This window comes from Trachinotus anak, unplaced genomic scaffold, assembly GCF_046630095.1.
Source record: "Trachinotus anak isolate AG129_WGS33_773 ecotype Australia unplaced genomic scaffold, CSIRO_AGI_Tana_v1 ptg000026l, whole genome shotgun sequence".
Lineage (NCBI taxonomy): Eukaryota > Metazoa > Chordata > Actinopteri > Carangiformes > Carangidae > Trachinotus > Trachinotus anak.
In genome coordinates, this window is record NW_027273877.1 from 14,839,749 (window position 1) to 14,858,312 (window position 18,564).

The following is an 18,564-nucleotide window of genomic DNA, read 5'->3' on the forward strand; positions in this document are numbered from 1 at the left end:
TTTGTGTCTCGGTAAAAAAAACAACAAAAACAAAAAAAAAAAACATCATTTGAATGTTCAGTCAGCCTCTTTCTCACACACACACACACACACACTCACTCACACCGACCCAGTGTGTCACTATGCCTTTGATGTAGGGTAGAGAAGAAGCTTTCATCAATAAATCAATGGCTCTTGCAGCCGTGAGTTTTCAGACACTGATTCACGTGTTGAGGCTCCACACATGAGGATGTTTGTGAAGTTCACTGAAGTTGTCACTTCACTGTCAGTGGTTTCCCACTGTTTCAGTTGCTGTCTGAATATGCTCTCTGTGTTTTCTTATAAGAGTCAGGTTCATTCTGTTAATGCTCTTGGCTCTTTTTTTAAATATATTTATTCATATATAAACATTAGCATATGTATGTGTTACTGAAGGTACTGAGGTCATGTTACCTGAGGATCCAGATCACTGACCTAGTCAACCACAGCTTCTTCCTGTTCCTGTCTCCTTTTGATGGTCTGGTCTTTAAACTGGGACAAACAGCCACACTGGAACCAGTCAAGTGGCAGCTTCACCAGGTGATGCAACATGATGCACTCAGTATGAAACAATGTGTGTTGTGTATGTATATAACAACATGTTAAAACATAAAGGGTGACACTGAAACAATCACCCAGTTACACATGTGATGGTCAATGAGTCAACAAAGTTAAGTTTATTATAAGTATTCACGGAAAATCTGCTATCATTAATGATATCATTAATGATATTGTTAATGATATAATTATGTCCCTGTAGACGTCCAGCTTTTTGAGCTGTTCAACCCAAACAATGAGCTGTGTCAAACTTAAAGAACCGGTAAATGAGAACCTCATGAGGGAATGAACAGAGGAATCTGAAAAGCTACAGAGACACAGAGGACGCCTGGCAGGACTCAGACTAACACAGAAACCCAGAGGACATTTTATCTCATTTGTTAATGAACAGGGCCTTGTTAATGATTTAATGAGCTGCTGTTGTACATTCAACACCAATTTTAGATCAGAGCAAACAGAGGTAACTAAAAGTAAAAAGGACACTGACATCCTCCCGGTACCTGGTGCTTTAGTCACTGCCTCTGAATATGGTCTGGGTCCTCCAGCTTCCTGTCTCCCCCGGACATGTGGACTTGTGTAGAGTGATGTCTAGAGTGACATGACCAGTTTTATGACACACAGACTGAAGAACTGTCCGAGCTGTGGACAGTGGAAGACAAACATCAGAGGCTTGGAGCTGGAGGAGGAACGCTCAGTTCATGAACTGCCTCGTGGACCCTGGTGAGTTCAACACCCCTGAGACACATGGTTCGGGTTGGACCGTCTAATCCTTCTGCTCTGTGTTGATTTACGACCCTCCTTTCTGTCTAGATTTGACTTTGTCTTCTGTGGTTGTTCAACTTGTTGGGTTCAGTTTCATGTTGATGATGTATAAGATACGTTTGCTTGATTTTTACTTTGGCTCTGAACCTTAATGCTCAGCGTTTTGATGACTTATTTGTGTATTATTGTATATTAGTTTTGATACTGTCTTTAATGCTGCTCACACTCTGCTGACAACCTTTAATCTACTCAGGATGTGATTTTCAGACCAACGTCTTTTCCTTGAACAACCTGTGTTTGTCAGATTCAGTTGCTCTTTTTCAGAAGGAATACACTCATGCTGTAAACTCCTCCCCTGGATAAACGATAACATATGTTGTGTAAAAAGAGTCAACAAAGGTTCATTTTATTTACATGAAGGAACTATTTTCATCTTTGATCAGAAAGTGACAGAGGCAGAGCACTGCCCCTCCCCCATTCTGGTCTGTTTCAAAGTTTCTATCACTGTTTTGTGGATCTGGTCACTGATATATGGTTGAAGTCTTTCCTTCCTGTACCACGTTTCTCTATTGAACGATTTGAGCCTAGTTTCTTTGGTAGAACTGAGCCCCGGCCTCCCTCCTCTTGTCCTCTTGACATCGTCCCAAGCTCTTTTTAACTTCAGCTACTTTGGCTTATAGATACCCCCCATTGTGAATTGTTCACTGGCTACATGCCTGATATTTTAAACATGCTATTACTCAGCCACCCTTACAAAGTCTCATCACTTCCCAATAACTGGATCTTTATCCAAACTTCCTGTCTTCCAAAGTCTTGGAGAAAGTAGTTTGTAACCTTTTTAACCTTCAGGTCCTGGACAACAATATTTAATATTACTTAATGTTCGTGGTTATCAGAGACACAGCACTGGAAATGCTCTGCTCAGGGTGTTGATGATGTCCAAATGTGTGCTGATGCTGGAGAATGTTCAGTTCTGTTGATACTTTATCACAGCCTGGGTTTTGGGTTAGGGTTAGGTTGAACCCAGACCGGGACTGGCCTTGACTGTGTCTGTGGCTACTGATGATTATGTCTCCTTATCAGCTCAGTTGACTTGTGGTGTACCCCAGGGTTCAATCTTGGGTCCTGTTCTTTTCTCTCTGTACATGTTTCACGTGGTAATTAGCTGTTTATTCTTTTTAATGCTCTTCTAAACGTTTCTATTTCTATTGTTTCCTTCTGTTTTATTGTATCTTACAACTCTTGTCTGAAAGGTGCTTTATAAATGTAGTTAGCTTAGCTTAGCTTAGCTCACCTTTCTTTGCTAGCTTAGCTCTCTTTAGCTTACCATACCTCAGCTTAGCTTACCTTACCTTACCTTACCTTAGCTTAGCTTAGCTTACCTTAGCATACCTTACCGTAGCTTTGTTTACCTTACCTTACCCTAGCTTAGTTTAGTTTAGCTTAGCTTAGCTTATCTTAGCTTACCTTACCTTACCTTAGCTTAGACCTAATTTGATCAGTTGCCTTGCACAGTTTTAGGGTCAGCTGTTTGTTACTGTTAGAATAGTCATATACATATATACACCCCTTGACTGGGAACATGGTCTCAGGCCTTTGGACCCCACTGTATATTAAATAGGCTTATTCATCTTGATACATCAGATTCCACTACAACAAAATTCAGGTATCACTGGGGTCTAAGTCTCCAAGCGACCTGCACCATGTGACCCATCGAGACGAGTCGAACCTGCAGGTCTAAGGGTGTGATGCTCCTCATCAGTGTCAGTCTGTCACTGGTACAGACTCAGACTGTTTCAGGACTGTTGTGGTCCACGACTCCTAAGAGAACGTTTTGTTGACTGAGAGAAACCTCACTAATCTATTTTTGAGCAGCTGACAACCTTCCCGTATAGACAGGCCTTTCATTTACTCTTTGTATTGTCATAGTTACATGTTTGTCTTTGTTCTGTCGACTTCAGAGAGGACTTTGTTCTGTTTTGTACAGATGATCCAAGTCAGACTCATCAAACTCTATTAACTGTTCAAACTTGTCATAAATGGCTCCTCTCAGACTGAGGTGCGAGTTCAGCAGAGGCAGATCTAGAAGTTGACAAGATCCAGGGCTAGGCCCTGAGCACTCAGAGCCTGCTCTCCTTTACTCTTCTGCTCTTCACTCCTTTCTGCTTTCTCTTTTTTCTCTCCTCTCTCCTTCTTATTTCTTTCTTACTTTCCTCATCCTCCCCTCTGTCCTCCTCTTTTCCTGCTTCACAGTCCACAGGTTTCCTCCAGTCCTTTCCTCTTCACTCTCTGAAACATTTCCCTCTTGGCTAATTTTCATACTTTTCTCATTTCCTTCTCTCATATATGTACAGTATGTCTTCTCTGCATCCTTCCATCATTAGAAACTTTCAAACTTTGAATTTCACAAATAACTATATACATATAAAAGCTAAATAACATTAATCATCCTCATTCTGTTCAGTCTTTTTTGCCATTCCCTCTCTCTCACTGCCTCCCAATCTTTGCCCTCCTATTATTGTCTAGGTCAAGGAGTTTTGCTTTTCTATTTGTTTGGCGGCAACAAAAGCTTGTGCCGACATGATTTTCAATTGAGCAAACCTTTTGCATGAAAGCATGCAACTGATTGAGACAAAGACATAAAAAGGGTATGTCAGGGCGCCTCGGTGGCTCTCCTGGTAGAGTGCGTACCATTAAGGCTTAGTCCTAACCGCAGCGGCCCGGGATCCAAGTCCGACCTGCTGCCCTTTGCTGCATGTCATCCCCTCTCTCTCCCTAACTTCTCTGTCATTCTCTCACTGTACCTATCTAATAAAGGCATTAAAAGGCCAAAAAATTACTTAAAAAAAAAAAGGGTAAGTCATTAGTTGCTATTAGTAACCAGTGTTTCCCCTACTATTGTCTTGGAAGACCCCACCCCCCACCCAACATGATCCCTCCCTAGAAACCCAAGAAATATTAATGAAATTCTTTTTTAATTTATGTTATTTACCTAAGTTAGGTGCACTCATTTCATTTCAGCTCGATGTTAATGTCTATCTCATTTTGTTGTCATTTACAGTCACGATTCTCTCCTTTCCTCTTGTTTGATGTGTGTGCATGTGTAGCCCCTTCGTGCATACATATATACACACACACACACACACACACACACACACACACACACACACACACACACACACACACACACACACACACTCTCACAGACCCGAGGATCAAAGGAGACAGGTTGGCAACCCTTTACGTTAAGTGCAAGATAGGCTCCTACAAACTTCAGACATCTCTGTAGAATCATTGATGGACAGACCTCAACCCCGAACGTCTGAAAGTCAGGACAAAATATTTGGTTTTTTTTATTTAAAGGCATGCAGTCTGGCCACAGCGGTTCTGTTGCTGCTGCCAACAGAGTGTGCCGGTGCTTGTGGGAGTTGTAGTATCATAGTGTCACGGGTGCAATGGGTTTATTAGTTCAGTTGTCTTTTGAGAGTATATACATACACAGAACATGCCACCCACCAAAGTGGCTACTAAGTGCGTAAGAGTGACTGTGCTACCCGCCACTTCCGAATTCCGCCCTCATTAGGCAGGTGGGCGGGTGCTAATATCAAGCCCTGCAATAAAGATAAGATAAATAACAATAAAGAATCATGAATAACTTAAGCTATAGTTAGCTTGCTGTCTGAGTACAGCTGCAGATTCACAGACCTGTAACACCTGCCTGCAGTTAACTCTTTATGAAAAATGTCCTTATGTCCATCTTGTTATTAACCACGCCAGGTTGCTCACGGACTGAATAAAACAAACATTCCACTTCCTTTTACTTTTTGGTAGGACCGGCAGGTTTGATGCCTGCTGGCGTAGTGCTGCCCCTCACTGTCAGGAGTAGTACTGAATAACAATGCACAGAAATGGCTCCAAAGTCTGCACAGACAAGACACTGTCCAGTCTTATTTTTAAAAGCAGATAACTGCGTGTGCCCTGTAAGTACTGTGGCCTATATGATTTTGTCTTTGATGAAGTGTTAAACAGAGTGTAATATTTATTCATTTTATTTATTTATTTATTTATTTTTAATAGATCTGGGGTGTTTGAGAAAACATTCGGGGCTACAGCCCAAGAAGCTGCCCCCTAGCGCCGCCTCTGGTGTTCAGCAGAGTTGATCACAGTATGATCAATACTATATATATATATATATATATATATATATATATATATGGAATAATCAATACTAAAACTGCCTGATTAGTTTAGTGTCCTGCTTCATTTGTGGAGAAGAAGACTTTCACACTGCAGAGTTGTGACAACTTGAAACCGTCAGAAATGTTACTATCAGACGACATCATGACGAGGTGGTCAGGGGACGACATCACTGAGATTTTAGACTGGACAATATTACAGCAGAATATTACAGGAAGTGATGTCACAGCGTCAGGAGGAGGGTATAGGACAGAGACCTGCACAAAGACCCTGAGGCAGTGAAGCCAGGAGACAGGTCTTAGACAGGTCTGGACCAGTCCTACATATGAAAACTTGTTCCACATCAGAACATCTGTTCTCAGGATTGGTTCCTGCGTGAGGTCCACTGTAACAGAACTTCCCTCCATATACAGTTACATACAGAGGGTTTTAAAATCAAAAAGAAGCTCTCTTCCTGTGAACATCAGCCCTGATGTGCAGCACAGTGATACTGTGTGTTACTAGTGTTACTGACACCAGAACAGACCTGACATCTATAGAACCTGCTGCTGCTCATTATGTATGTGTGTGTGTGTGTGTGTGTGTGTGTGTGTGTGTGTGTGTGTGTGTGTGTGTGTGTGTGTGTGTGTGTGTGTGTGTGTGTGTGTGTGCATATATAAATTTTAAAATCTGAAGAAGTGAAATGATGGTATTTTAATGGACCTCTGGTTTGTGGTCTGCATACTGACATATGGTTATAATGACAGTGTGAGAGATGCCTCAACTGACTGTGATGATGAGGATCACACCTTCACCATGGCAACACACCGCCTCTCTACTTCTCTTTTGTGTGAGGGATAAAACCAGTTCATTTGTGTGGTTAGTGTGAGATGCATGGATTTATCTTAACATCATCATTATGTTTATTATTATTATTGTTTTCTGCTCCTCAGTGTGACTCAGGTCAGACTGTAACAGCGCGTTGTGGTGTCCCAGCTGTAGTAAACACAACATCCTGATGAGCTTCTGTCTGTTTGACTCAGTTTCTGACTCTGAGCGACTTCCCTCCTCTAATCTAGGTCAGCTCTCATGTTCCATTTCACTGCAATCCAATAATGATATGTGGAGTTTCTATCTATGTTGCCATGGTTACAGTGTGACGTGGCTTTACAGTGCATTGGGAGGGGCTATCTCTGATATCCAACACTGATGTTTGCTTAAACAGATTAAAGGTTAAAACCTAGTTAAGGTTTCAGCTGCTGAGACAATACTGAACCAAAGTTTAACTACTGGACCTACCTGCAAGATCTGTGACATCACAAATGGACCCTATGAAGCTTACACAGGTGTGCACAGTGCACCTACACTGAGAACATTTACATGTTGAGGATGTGGGTTTTCAGTGAAGGAGAAGTAAATGTAAACAGATGATTTTGTTTCTTTAGAATGATCTGAATAATTCCCCTGAATAATGTTCATGTACTGAGTGAAGCCTGAGATGACACATCTGACAACCAACAACAGGTGTTTATTAGCATCACAGTTTGGTATCAACACAAGTTTCTCTGATATATCTTTAGTACATTGTGTTTAAATAGTAAAAGTAGCTGTGCACTGTACCAGGCCATGTTCTATGTGCTCTGAAAATGATGCGTTTTACATTAAACAGTATAGGAGAAAGTACAAACAGCCATTAAGCATTTTTCAGACAGAAAAACCAAGAGGAGTTTTCCCAGCAGCCGCCACAGGAAACAGAAGAGATGCTTTCTGTTTTAAAGAGTAAATCAACTGATTTCTTTCTACTGTCATGGCTACATGAAGAGTTTCAGATAAGGATGAAGATAGATTCAAAACTCAAAGTGTGACCAGTTGAGGAAGAGCAACAACACAAAGCCTTTTCTTGGACCTTTGGTTCTGTCCAGTCAACTGCAGGAGACATGTCAAACTGTTTGACATGAGTCCTGCAGGACCAGGATGTTTCAACTCCACCAGGATGTGAGCATGCTCACTGAATATGTACGATTGTGCTGGGTGTAATGTGGTGTCCTCAGCTCAACCTGAGAAAACTGGAGGCTCTGTTCCAGGTTCTGCCTTGTTCTCCTGACGGTTTGAACCTACAGTAAAAGTTTGGGCACATGTTCTCTTTCACTGGTTTTTCTTTGTTCCTATGAAGACATCAAGGCTGTGAAAGAACATACAGAATTATGTAACAACCAAAACTGTGTAAACAAAGCTTTAGATTTGATGACAGCACTCTGACTCTTCATCCTCTCCACCAGCTTCATCAGGTGTTACCTGGATGATCTCATGTTGAACACCTGTTGGTGCTCCAACTCCTCCCAAACCATCTCAGTAGGGTTTAGGGCAGGTTCATCTTCTTCATGTCTTTATGAAGCCGTAATTTTTCTTGATCAGCTGAGCAGTTCTCTCCTTAATGACTTACTACAGTAGTTGAATTTGCTGAAGACCAACAACTGATGGTCTCACATTAAGAAGACAAGGAATTCCACCAGTTAACTGTTGCCAGGGCAACACACCAGTTAACCTGTTAACTGAAAATACTTCAGGTGACCACCTCATTAACTGGTTAATGGTGTGAAAGCTGTCATCAAGGTAAAGAATCTGAAATTGGAAATATAAGTTGGTTTGTTTACATTCGTGTTTATCACATAACTGTTTTTTAATGGCTCTGACGTCTTTAGTTGTTCTACAAACATACAAATAAAGAGATACTGTTCAAACCTAAACAGGCACTGACACAGCTGCTTGGGTGGTGGGTTCTGGTGGGTTCTCTAGAAGACCGACTGAGTCTCTCTGCTCCACACAGCCAAAAGAGTGTGGCTGAGAATCGACTGTTAGATAAAGCACAATCATTTCAGAACCAAAATCTTCACCTGACATGTTTCCATGGAAACACATGCCAAATGTCAGTGGGAAATGGAATTAAACTGGTAATGAGGTACCACCTCCTGAGCAGTGCCCAAATGTGGGTTCAGGAAGGTGGAGGGAGTACCGTGGAAACAAAGCAGAACCTGTGACAGTAGCTACACCTTGACATTGTTCGGTTTCTGCAGTGGAAAAGGTCTAGCCCTGTCCTCAGAGTCCTGTCCTCAGAGAGTCCTCACAGTTCTGTGCTCAGAGAGTCCTTACAGTCGTGTCCTCAGAAAGTCCTCACAGTCTGTCCTCAGAGAGAGTCCTCACAGCCCTGTCCTCACACTGAATCCTCACAGTCCTCATGGCCCTGTCCTCAGAGAGAACCTTCACCATTCTGTCCTCACACTGAGTCCTCACAGTCATGTCCTCAGAGAGAGTTCTTACAGTCATATCCTCAGAGAGTCCTCACAGTCATGTCCTCACACTGAGTCCTCACAGTCCTGTGCTCAGAGAGTCCTTGCAGTCATGTCCTCACAGTCCTGTCCTCAGAAAGAGTCCTTAAGTCCTGTCCTCACACTGAGTCCTCACAGTCATGTTCTTTGAGAGAGTCCTCACAGTCCTGTCCTCAGAGGGTTCTTACAGGTATGTCCTCAGAGTCCTCACAGTCCTCACAGTCCTATCCTCAGAGTCCTTACAGTCCTATCCTCAGAGAGAGTCCTTACAGCCCAGTCCTCACAGTCCTGTCCTCACAGAGTCCTTACAGCCCAGTCCTCATAGTCCTGTCCTCAGAGAGAGTCCTTACTGTCCTGTCCTCTGAGAGAGTTCTTGTCAAGGTCTTACATGTCTGTGTGTCCCCATTCCCAGAATCCAGTTCCAAATCCAGAACACCTTAAACATTCATTGTTGATTTACCCTTTAAAGAGTCCTGCTGTTAGCTTCCTGTTAGCGGGTGGGAACCAAGTTCTGGTATAGTAGCAGTTTGAAGCATATACAGAACACATACAGATGGTCATCAATGTGGAGGAAACAGGAGACGTAACGTCAGTTTCCTTTAGTTTGATTTTATATTTACAGGTTTCCAGTGTAAAACATACATCATCTTACTGGAGGAATGTTCTCCTCATGAAGAACAAATTAATTCTTTGTCAATATGGTGGACACATTTTAAATTCACTGAGTCGAATGTCTGATCAATATCTGACAAAATAAGACAATTCACAATATAAAGAACATGCTCTGTACAGAGAAAATACAGTCTGAGGATGCTGCTGTGTCTCAGGTCAGGGACTGCACACACTACTCTCATCTAGTACTCAGTACTCTCACATGTAGTACTCAGTACTCTCACATGTAGTACAATGTGTACTCACAGGAAATGTTGACAGCACCATGTAACTGATTGTCGTCTGTTTTGCTCGCTTGTTTTATAATGTGTTGTTTAACATGTTGTTTGATAACATGTTTGATGACATGTAGTTTGATAATGTGTTGTTTGATAACATGTTGATGGCTCCTCCCCCTCTGCTACAGAGCCAAAATAGTGAGTGTTGGGTGACGGGTCCTTTGTTTTGAGTATCAGGTTCTCGTCCGGTCAGAGTTCAGTCGCACGTGAAGTGAGACACAGCTGGTGTCGTCATTTTGAGTCACTGTGTGAAACGTATGGTTGTGTATTTACAGTGATGCTCTTTAAACAGGTGAACAGTGAACTTTAACCTGTCACTACCTTTGTTTTCTACATCAGTCAGTTTATTTCTAAATGATTAAAATGCTTTGACAGTGTTTCACAGTAAAATATCAAATGACACGTCACATTGAGCCTGATGAAGGTTTCTTCCTTCAGTCCAACTGTCAGAACCTTGTTCATTCAATCTGATCAGAGAAAACAGTCTGTGCAGTATCTTGTGACGGGAAAGTAAAACCCTCCATCATCATCAGATACAACTTATCAGTCAGTTGATCATCATCACCATCATCATCATTGTCATCTGAGACTGTGTGTACGACACTGAGCCATGTATCAGCTCTTGATTGGTCACATTACAGTGGAAACCTTTAGTTATAATAATGTTTGCACTGATGTGATTGGTTACTTTACTTCTCTCAGTGAAGCTGCAGGTTGTCTCCTCCAGTCCAGGGAACAACATCACCCACCAGACGTGACAGTGACATTCACTCACTGACCACTTTATTAGGAACACCTGTACATCTGCTTATTAATGCAGTCATCCAATCAGCCAATCATGTGGCAGCAGATCCAGGTGAGGAGCTTTAGGTAAAGTTCAAACATCAGAATCTCAGAGACTTCTCAGAGGTCAGAGGAGAATGGACATACTGGTTGGAGCTGACAGAAAGGCTCTGGTCACTCAGATAACCACTCTTTACAACACGTCAACCTGGAGGTGGATGGACTACAACAGCAGAGACCACACAGATGGTAGGGTCAGAGTCTGGATCAATGGACCCAACATGTCCAGGTGGTGATGGTGTGGGGGTGTTTTCTGGACCCACTTTGGGCCTTAATACCAGTCAGTCCTGGTCTGAAGGTCTCAGTCTGTCTGAGTATTGTTGCTGACCATGTTCAACCTTCATGGCCAAAGTTCACTTCATTTCTGCAGGTTAATGCTCCATGGCACAAACTGGTTTCATCAACATGACAGTGAGTCCAGTTCAGTCTCAGACCTGGATCCAGTAGACCCCCTTTGGGATGCCGTAGAACAGGAGACCTGCAGCATGAATGTGATGCAGTCATGTCAACATGGAGCAGAGTCTCAGAGGAAAGTTCAACATCTGGATCCAGGACCTGAAAAACTGAGGAGCTACAGTGTCAGTGTGGTTTTCCTAATACAGTGATCACAGTGTGTATTGTTACTTTGTAACTTGGATTCCTGTATGTTTTGACATAGTAGAGTGGGTTATGATTTCAGAGATCTTCAAACACCACAGTGAAAGATCTGAAGTGGTGTTAGAAGATAATTCTCTTTTCAAGACTAGCTTTCATGAATAAACATTTTTCTGACATTATCACTGAGCCAAACTTAACACTCAGCTTTATGTCGTCTTAACGCAAACATAATGAATCTATGAAAATAAATGTTAATTAATCAAAGAATATCTATATCTATAGAATACCTATATGTTTGGTTTGGTGGATGAATCCTCAGTTCACCTTCTGTAGCAGCTGTAGCCACGACCAAGAACTTCTGGTGCTGGTATACAATGACAAATCAATCCATGTAGAATTGGACAGAGCTGGTTGGAAGTGATTCATTTGTTCCACTGTGATAGGATAGGGAGGAAACCTTAGTCATACTTATTAGACCTATTTTACAACCACAGATTAAAGCTTCAAGTTCTCTCTTAGTCAGACTCTTATGGATCTTTCTTTACTGCTCCATTGCTGTCTCTCCGGGGGCTCAGAGGGATCAGTGCTGTCATGGAGCTGAAGACACCTCCACTGAGAAGAATCATGGTTACACCAATGTTACAGAAATGTTACAGTGTTCATCTTCCTCTGAACTTTGACTGCCTCAGAGAAGAAAGAGAGCTGGCAGGAAACGGAGAGGAGATGTAGCAGGGTCCCTTCTCAAACCTGGACTGGGGGTGTTGTGATTAGATGGTCTGTGTCTTACACCCTTACACCTTTAGACCACCAGGATATCCTGTCTTTGTTTTTAACCATCACCATGATAATTCCACAACCATAAACCAGCAGGTCTTCATTTAACCCTGACGATTAATGTTTCCATCCTCTCTCTCTGACCCTGTCCACACTGCATCAGAAACAGGTCATATTCATTTTTGAAAGGAGATTTGTAATGGCAGTGGTGAGCTTGGACTTTGAGGGGCTAAACTGTGCTTGATCAAATGTCATAATGATTTATTAGAGATTCATAAATAACACCACCAACACACACATGTTTGAGTATTTCAACAACGAAGAATATGCAACAAGTAAATATGTGACCAAGAGACACACAGCAGCAGCAGTGAACCGTCTACTGTGAACTGTCTGTCGTAAACTGTATAGAGCATTTATGGAGGTTTAAAGTGTTTAGAGTTGTCATTGTGCAATGTTCTGGTATGAGGAGCCTTCAGGCCCCACACATTTACCTGATTCACCTCTCCTGATGGAGCACCCTTGTGTAATTAGTAGACTAGATCACAAAAGGATGTTACAGCCCGTCTTTGTAAAGTCAGTGATATATTTTGTATCATTTCTGAAATGACCTAAATATAAGATTGAAAATGTCCCTGCAGTTTTTCCGAGTTACAAAGATTTCATTTGGACAACTTGGCTAAATGTTTGGCGCTCTTCTCTGTTTGACCCCAGTTTTGTAATTTAGGTTAATAAGATGGACATTCTCATGAATACTGTGCTTAGTGAAGGTTTCAGTCTTTCAGTCAGTAAAGCAGTCAGTCCAGTTTCCTTAAACTCTGCTGTCATCTATTTATTCTGCATATCTTGTCAATAAAGTATGTCAGCTGACCAATCAGTGACCCTCTCTGTCACTTCCTGTTTGTGATGTATGACAGTTTCTGGTTCATGACTTCACTTGTCTTTGACTTTCTTTGTTCCTCCCTCTTCCTCTATCAAGGGCTGACCCCTGACAGTAGTCAGAGAGAAAAGTCAACCAAGCTCTGATTGGCTGGTTGGTAACAGAGGAAAAAATAAATTACACTCCACAGGAAGAAGAAAAAGTCACTGCTACTCAGTCATGGAGAGATGTTGTTTACACAGTGCTTGGCTGAAGTCTCTGTTGGGGACATAGAGTCTGAGTGGCTTGTGTTCAAAGCCTCCATTGTGAATGCAGCTGTCAGAAGTTGTGGTTGGTGCCTGTCATGGTGGACATCTGAGGACCCGTTGGTGGTGGGGAAGCCTTTAAGCTGAAGAGGGCCTTTCCAGCCTGACTGGCTGAAGCAGCAGAGAGGTTCCAGCATGAGCAGCAGGGGAGAACTGCTCACTGGGAACACTGCGAGGAAATCCTGAACCTGACCAACATATCTTCTGAGTAGGAGGAGGCAGAGTCTGAAGACTGGAGAGGGGTCTCACTCACATCTCTGATTGAAGTCTCTGAGGTAGTTAAGAAGCTAGTGGCAAGGTACCTGGAGTGGATTCTATCTGCCCTGAGATGCTGGAGGTTGGGGACAGGGTGTGCTTGAATTATCACACTGCTCAGCCTTCAGAAGAAGGCTTATTTCAAGGTACTGGAGAGGAGACTCTGACCTGGTGATCCTTGAATTCAGGAGGAGCAATGCAGATTCTGTCTCTATAGATTGTGACTCTGTAGACATGGAGAGGCTTCAGACTGCATCCATTGAGGGATCTTGAGGGCGTGCTGCAGGGTGAGACTCAGCACTTTTAAGTCTGTGCCAAAAAACAGTGGATTACTCCCTTCGGGTTGGGGATGAGCTGCTGCCCCAAGTGAAGAAGTTTGAGTGTCTTGGAGTCTTGTTCATGAGTGGAATGGAGCGTGAGATTGACAGGTGGATTGGTGCAGTGACAGGAGTAAAGCCGTGTTGTACTGGATAACAGTGATGACGAGGGAGGTGAACTGGTAGGGAAAGCTTTCGATTTATCAGTGGATCTACATTCTGACCCTCACCTGACTGAAAGCCTGAGATTGCAGACACAAGCAACAAAAACAAGTTTCTGCCACAGGAGGGTGGGGCTTGGTCGTAGACACAGTGTGAGGTGCTCAGACATCTGGAGGCAGCTTGGAGTAGAGCTGCTGTTCCTTCATGTTGAAAGAAGCCAGTTTGAGATGATTTAAGCTTTGACATGGAACGTTATCCTGGTGGAAGCAGCCATCAGAAGATGGGTACACTGTGGTCATATAGGGATGGACATGGTCAGCAACAATACTCAGGTGGGTTATGGCGTTTAAATGATGCGCAGTTGGCCCAAAGTGTGCCAAGAAAATATCCCCCACACCATTACACCACCACCACCAGCCTGAACTGAAAATGATGCCTCAGTGAGTTAGTGGCCAATAAGTAGATCTGCTCAGCATCATTATGACCCTGAAGTTATTGTAATAAGGACATTAGATGATATCTGACTCTTTAAAGTAATCTCCAACAGTTCAGAGGTCAGGGCCTGACAATAAGACAGAGACAGCAGAGTCTTTGATTTTGGAGCTACCTCCTCTGAGGATTTTTATGATCTGCAAATGTCCTGACTTTACTCTGCCATCCTCTTTATATGATACACATTTCAGCAAAATTACTGGTTGTACTCTGCTCTAAAATATTGTTTAATAAGTTTCCATAATCTACAAAGCAAAGACAGAGTGAAACTGAAAATGAAGGAGGTGGGAGAGAGCAGGAAGAATAAAGACTAAATGAAGAGATACTGTAGGGAGAAAACAGAGTGAGTCTCCAGTGGAGGGAAACATTTTCACTCTGTGATGCTTGTCTGCTGCTGTTTCTGAGTGTTGTGACTATGTTAGAGGTCACAGTCATCCTCTGAAGGATCAGTGTCTGTAAAAACTGCTGATGGAGGAGTGTTGGTGCTAAACTTGAGATTTTAGTCACAATGAGGGAAACTAGCTTGAAATGACCCAAATGCTCTGACTCAACATCAAACCATACTACATTCTGGGTGTTTCTCGGCCTAACAGACAGGTGACAGGAAGTGAGATGAGACAGTAATGGTATGCAGCAAAGATCGCAACCTCAGTTCAAACCAGAGATTATGTAATCAGTGTGGGACGTGGCCACCAGGCAAACCTTCAACTTAAAAATGTTACTACACATAAACTCATCCAACCAAATGCTGCCTTCACTCTACAAAACCACGAGAACCATAACCCAACTGAACCATGAGAACCATGAGAACCCAAATGAACCATGAGAATCATGAGAACCCAACTGAATTTTAAGGATTTGGTTTAAACCAGGATCCAGGTTCTGTTTGACTCAGTACTGAACTGGACATCAACGAATTTCTACAAATTCTAACATGAATCTTTGATCTCTTTCATCAGTTTAGTGTGAAACTGAGTTAACAATAAATGAGGCAAACATTCAGTCAACCCTCCGAACAGTTGAAACAGCTGGGTGGTGGTGTGTTTAAAGTCAGAGTAATTCATTCTTCAGAATCATTTTCTTTGTCTTTCAGAGCGGGAACATCCACACTGCTTCCTGTACAATCTGAACAGACTCCGAAGTAAAACTCATCTCAGATAGTCTTCAGCTTCTATGTGTCACTGAACTTTAAGCTGTGATTAGGTGTTTCTACCTGAAGTGTAAGGGAGTTGTAGTTTTAATGGTTTGTACCTTTAACAGTTTGTAACTTGAAAATCTTTTGTTGTCCACTGGTTCAACCAGGTCAACAGCTGGTCACCTGTGAGTCAGCTACAAACAGACCTTCACTTAGAGAACCTGGGCACTACAACAACATAAACAAAACATTTATCATTTCCATACATTTATCTGTAGCACTGAACAGTCTGATCTCTGATCAGTCAACAATCTGGTGCATCATTGGTTTCTCACACAAACAGGTTGGAATTGTGAGTGAACTACACTCAGTGATCACTTTATTAGGAACACTGCTCTAACACTGGTAACTACTTGGTTCTTCAGGTCCTGGATCCAGATGTTAAACTTTCCTCTGAGACTGGATCCAGATGTTGAACTCTGTTCCATGTTGACATGACTGCATCACATTCATGCTGCAGGTCTCTTGTTCTACCACAACCCAAAGGGGGTCTACTGGATCCAGGTCTGAAACTGAACTGGACTCACTGCCATGTTGATGAAACCAGTTTGTGTCATAAAGAAGTAACCATTAGAAGATGGTGAACTGTGGTCATGAAGGATGAACATAGTCAGTAACAATACTCAGACAGACTGAGACCCTCAGACCAGGACTGACTGGTATTAAGGCCCAAAGTGAGTCCAGAAAACACCCCCACACCATCACACCACCACCACCACCACCTGGAAAGGTTGGGTCCATGACTCTGACCCTACCATCTGCGTGGTCTCCGCTGTTGTAGTCCATCTACCTCCAGGTTGACGTGTTGTAAAAAGAGGTTATCTGAGTGACCAGAGCCTTTCTGTCAGCTCCAACCAGTCTGTCCATTCTCCTCTGACCTCTCTCATCCACGCAGAGCTGCTGCTCATTCAGACCAACAGTCACGTCAAAGTCAGAGTTTCTGAGATTCTGATGTTTGAACTTTACCTGAAGCACCTCACCTGGATCTACTGCCACATGATTGGCTGATTGGATGACTGCATGAATAAGCAGGTGTACAGGTGTTCCTAATAAAGTGGTCAGTGAGTGTTTGCCCCATGTTTTAGTCTCTGTGGATGAACAGAGCTCCTGATCCACACTAAGCTGACACAGTCTCATTATAAGCAGAAATTCCTGCTGAGTCAGAGAAGATTTGTTCGCTCTGGCTGATGAAGTTTTCATTTCTCAAACAGGATGAAATAAGTCTGGGACAAATTCATGTTGAGGATGAATAATGTGTGTCCTTAAAAACCTGATACTTGTACAGAGCTGACACAATCTCGTGATGAGCTGTCTCTTCTTCACCATCCTTCAACTTCATCTAACACTCCATCCTCACACTGTCTGAACCTGCTGTTCATTCTCAGCCCTTTAACCAGGTCTTAGTTCTGTTGAGATGGATCAGCTGGTTTTAAATGATCCAAATACTAATGTGGTTTTCACAATAAAAGAAAGGAACAGATTCTGTCACTGTGACTCTGTAAAGTTGTAGAGCAGGTCAGAAAATTAACTGAGAGAAAACAAAGACCAAATTGGACCAGACCAAGTCCACATAATAGAATACCTGAGCAGACCCGAGCAGAGCGAGACCATCAGCAGTGATGCTTCTCCAGTTAATACATACCCATAGATGGTGTATTTATCAGTACTGATGAGTATCTGAGTCTCAAAAAAAAAAAAAAAAAAAAAAAACTCAAATGAAAATGACCAAGCTGATGATTTTTACATGAATATTTCTCTGAACTACTTTTGTCCAATGAGTCTTTAGTGTGATCAGAGGGAGGCCAAGCTGCCACTGCAGCCTACAGCTACGTTATGATGTCACAGTGTGTGTTTACAGTGTGTCGTTTATTGTGTATAGTGTTTAGTGTGTTTACATTGTGTTTACAGTATGTAGTGTTTACAGTGTGTTTACAGTGTATCGTGTTTACAGTGTGTACACCTTGTGGTCCAGTTTGTACCACTGCAGCTAAAGATAACTGGTGGAACTGCCTTCTGACCTGCTGCTGTGACTGTAGCTGTGACTTTAGCTGTGACTGTGTCTGTAGGTGTGACTTTAACTGTGACTGTGACTGTAAGTGTGGCTGTAGCTGTGATTATGACTGCAGCTGTGACTGTGACTGTAGCTGTGACTGTGACTGTAGGTGTGGCTGTAGCTGTTATTATGACTGCAGCTTTGACTGTGACTGTAGCTGTGATTGTGATTGTGACTGTGACTGTAGCTGTGACTGTGACTGGAGGTGTGATTGTGACTGTAACTGTGATTGTGACTGGAGGTGTGACGGTGGTTGTAGCTGTGACTGTGACTGGAGGTATGATTGTGACTGTAGCTGTGATTGTGACTTTAGCTGTGACTGTAGTTGTGATTGTGACTGTAAAATGGTTGCTATGATGACCGGTGTAGAGCCACATTGTAATTGATGCTGTGTTGGAAACAGCTGTGGGAGCCAGGTCACGGGTTATATCTTGGTGAAGGTCTCTGTACCAACAGGGACAACAACACAAACACCGCTGCTCATCCTCTGCACACTTCTACTAAACTCATATAGTTCTCCTCTGGCCCTCTTTTCATCTGAGGATCCCACGTGGAAACTTCACCAGTTAATGTATGGACCCTTTACACTCCATTCATCCATACACCATCCATAGATTCATCCATCTGCCCATCATCCATCCACCTATCATCCATCCACCTGTTTTCCCTCCCTCTGCTCAGAATAAGCTCCTCCACTGCAGTTATCCTCTGTGTTTCCAACTAGTGTGATTAGTTGTGTCTCACCTGTGCAGGTGAGTGGTTCCCTGGTTCAAAGGTGTCTCTCTGGATAAACAGTGGTTACTCATGTCTCTCTTCTTTCTGCATCTTCTCCTCTCAGCTCTCTTTCACTCAACTTTAACAATATTTCCTCTCCTTTCCTCTGCACCCGTTCTTGCCATGG

At 42.7% G+C, this 18,564-nt stretch overlaps 1 long non-coding RNA gene across 1 annotated transcript; it reads right to left on the bottom strand.

The window, feature by feature from the left end:
- Nucleotides 1–7,020: 7,020 nt before the first annotated feature.
- Nucleotides 7,021–18,552, bottom strand: LOC139609851 (uncharacterized). Its single transcript, XR_011685378.1, has 2 exons — nucleotides 7,810–18,552; nucleotides 7,021–7,696 (listed from the first exon to the last, which is right to left on the bottom strand). It is a non-coding gene; the product is annotated as an uncharacterized lncRNA (long non-coding RNA).
- Between the last annotated feature and the right edge of the window lie 12 nt (nucleotides 18,553–18,564).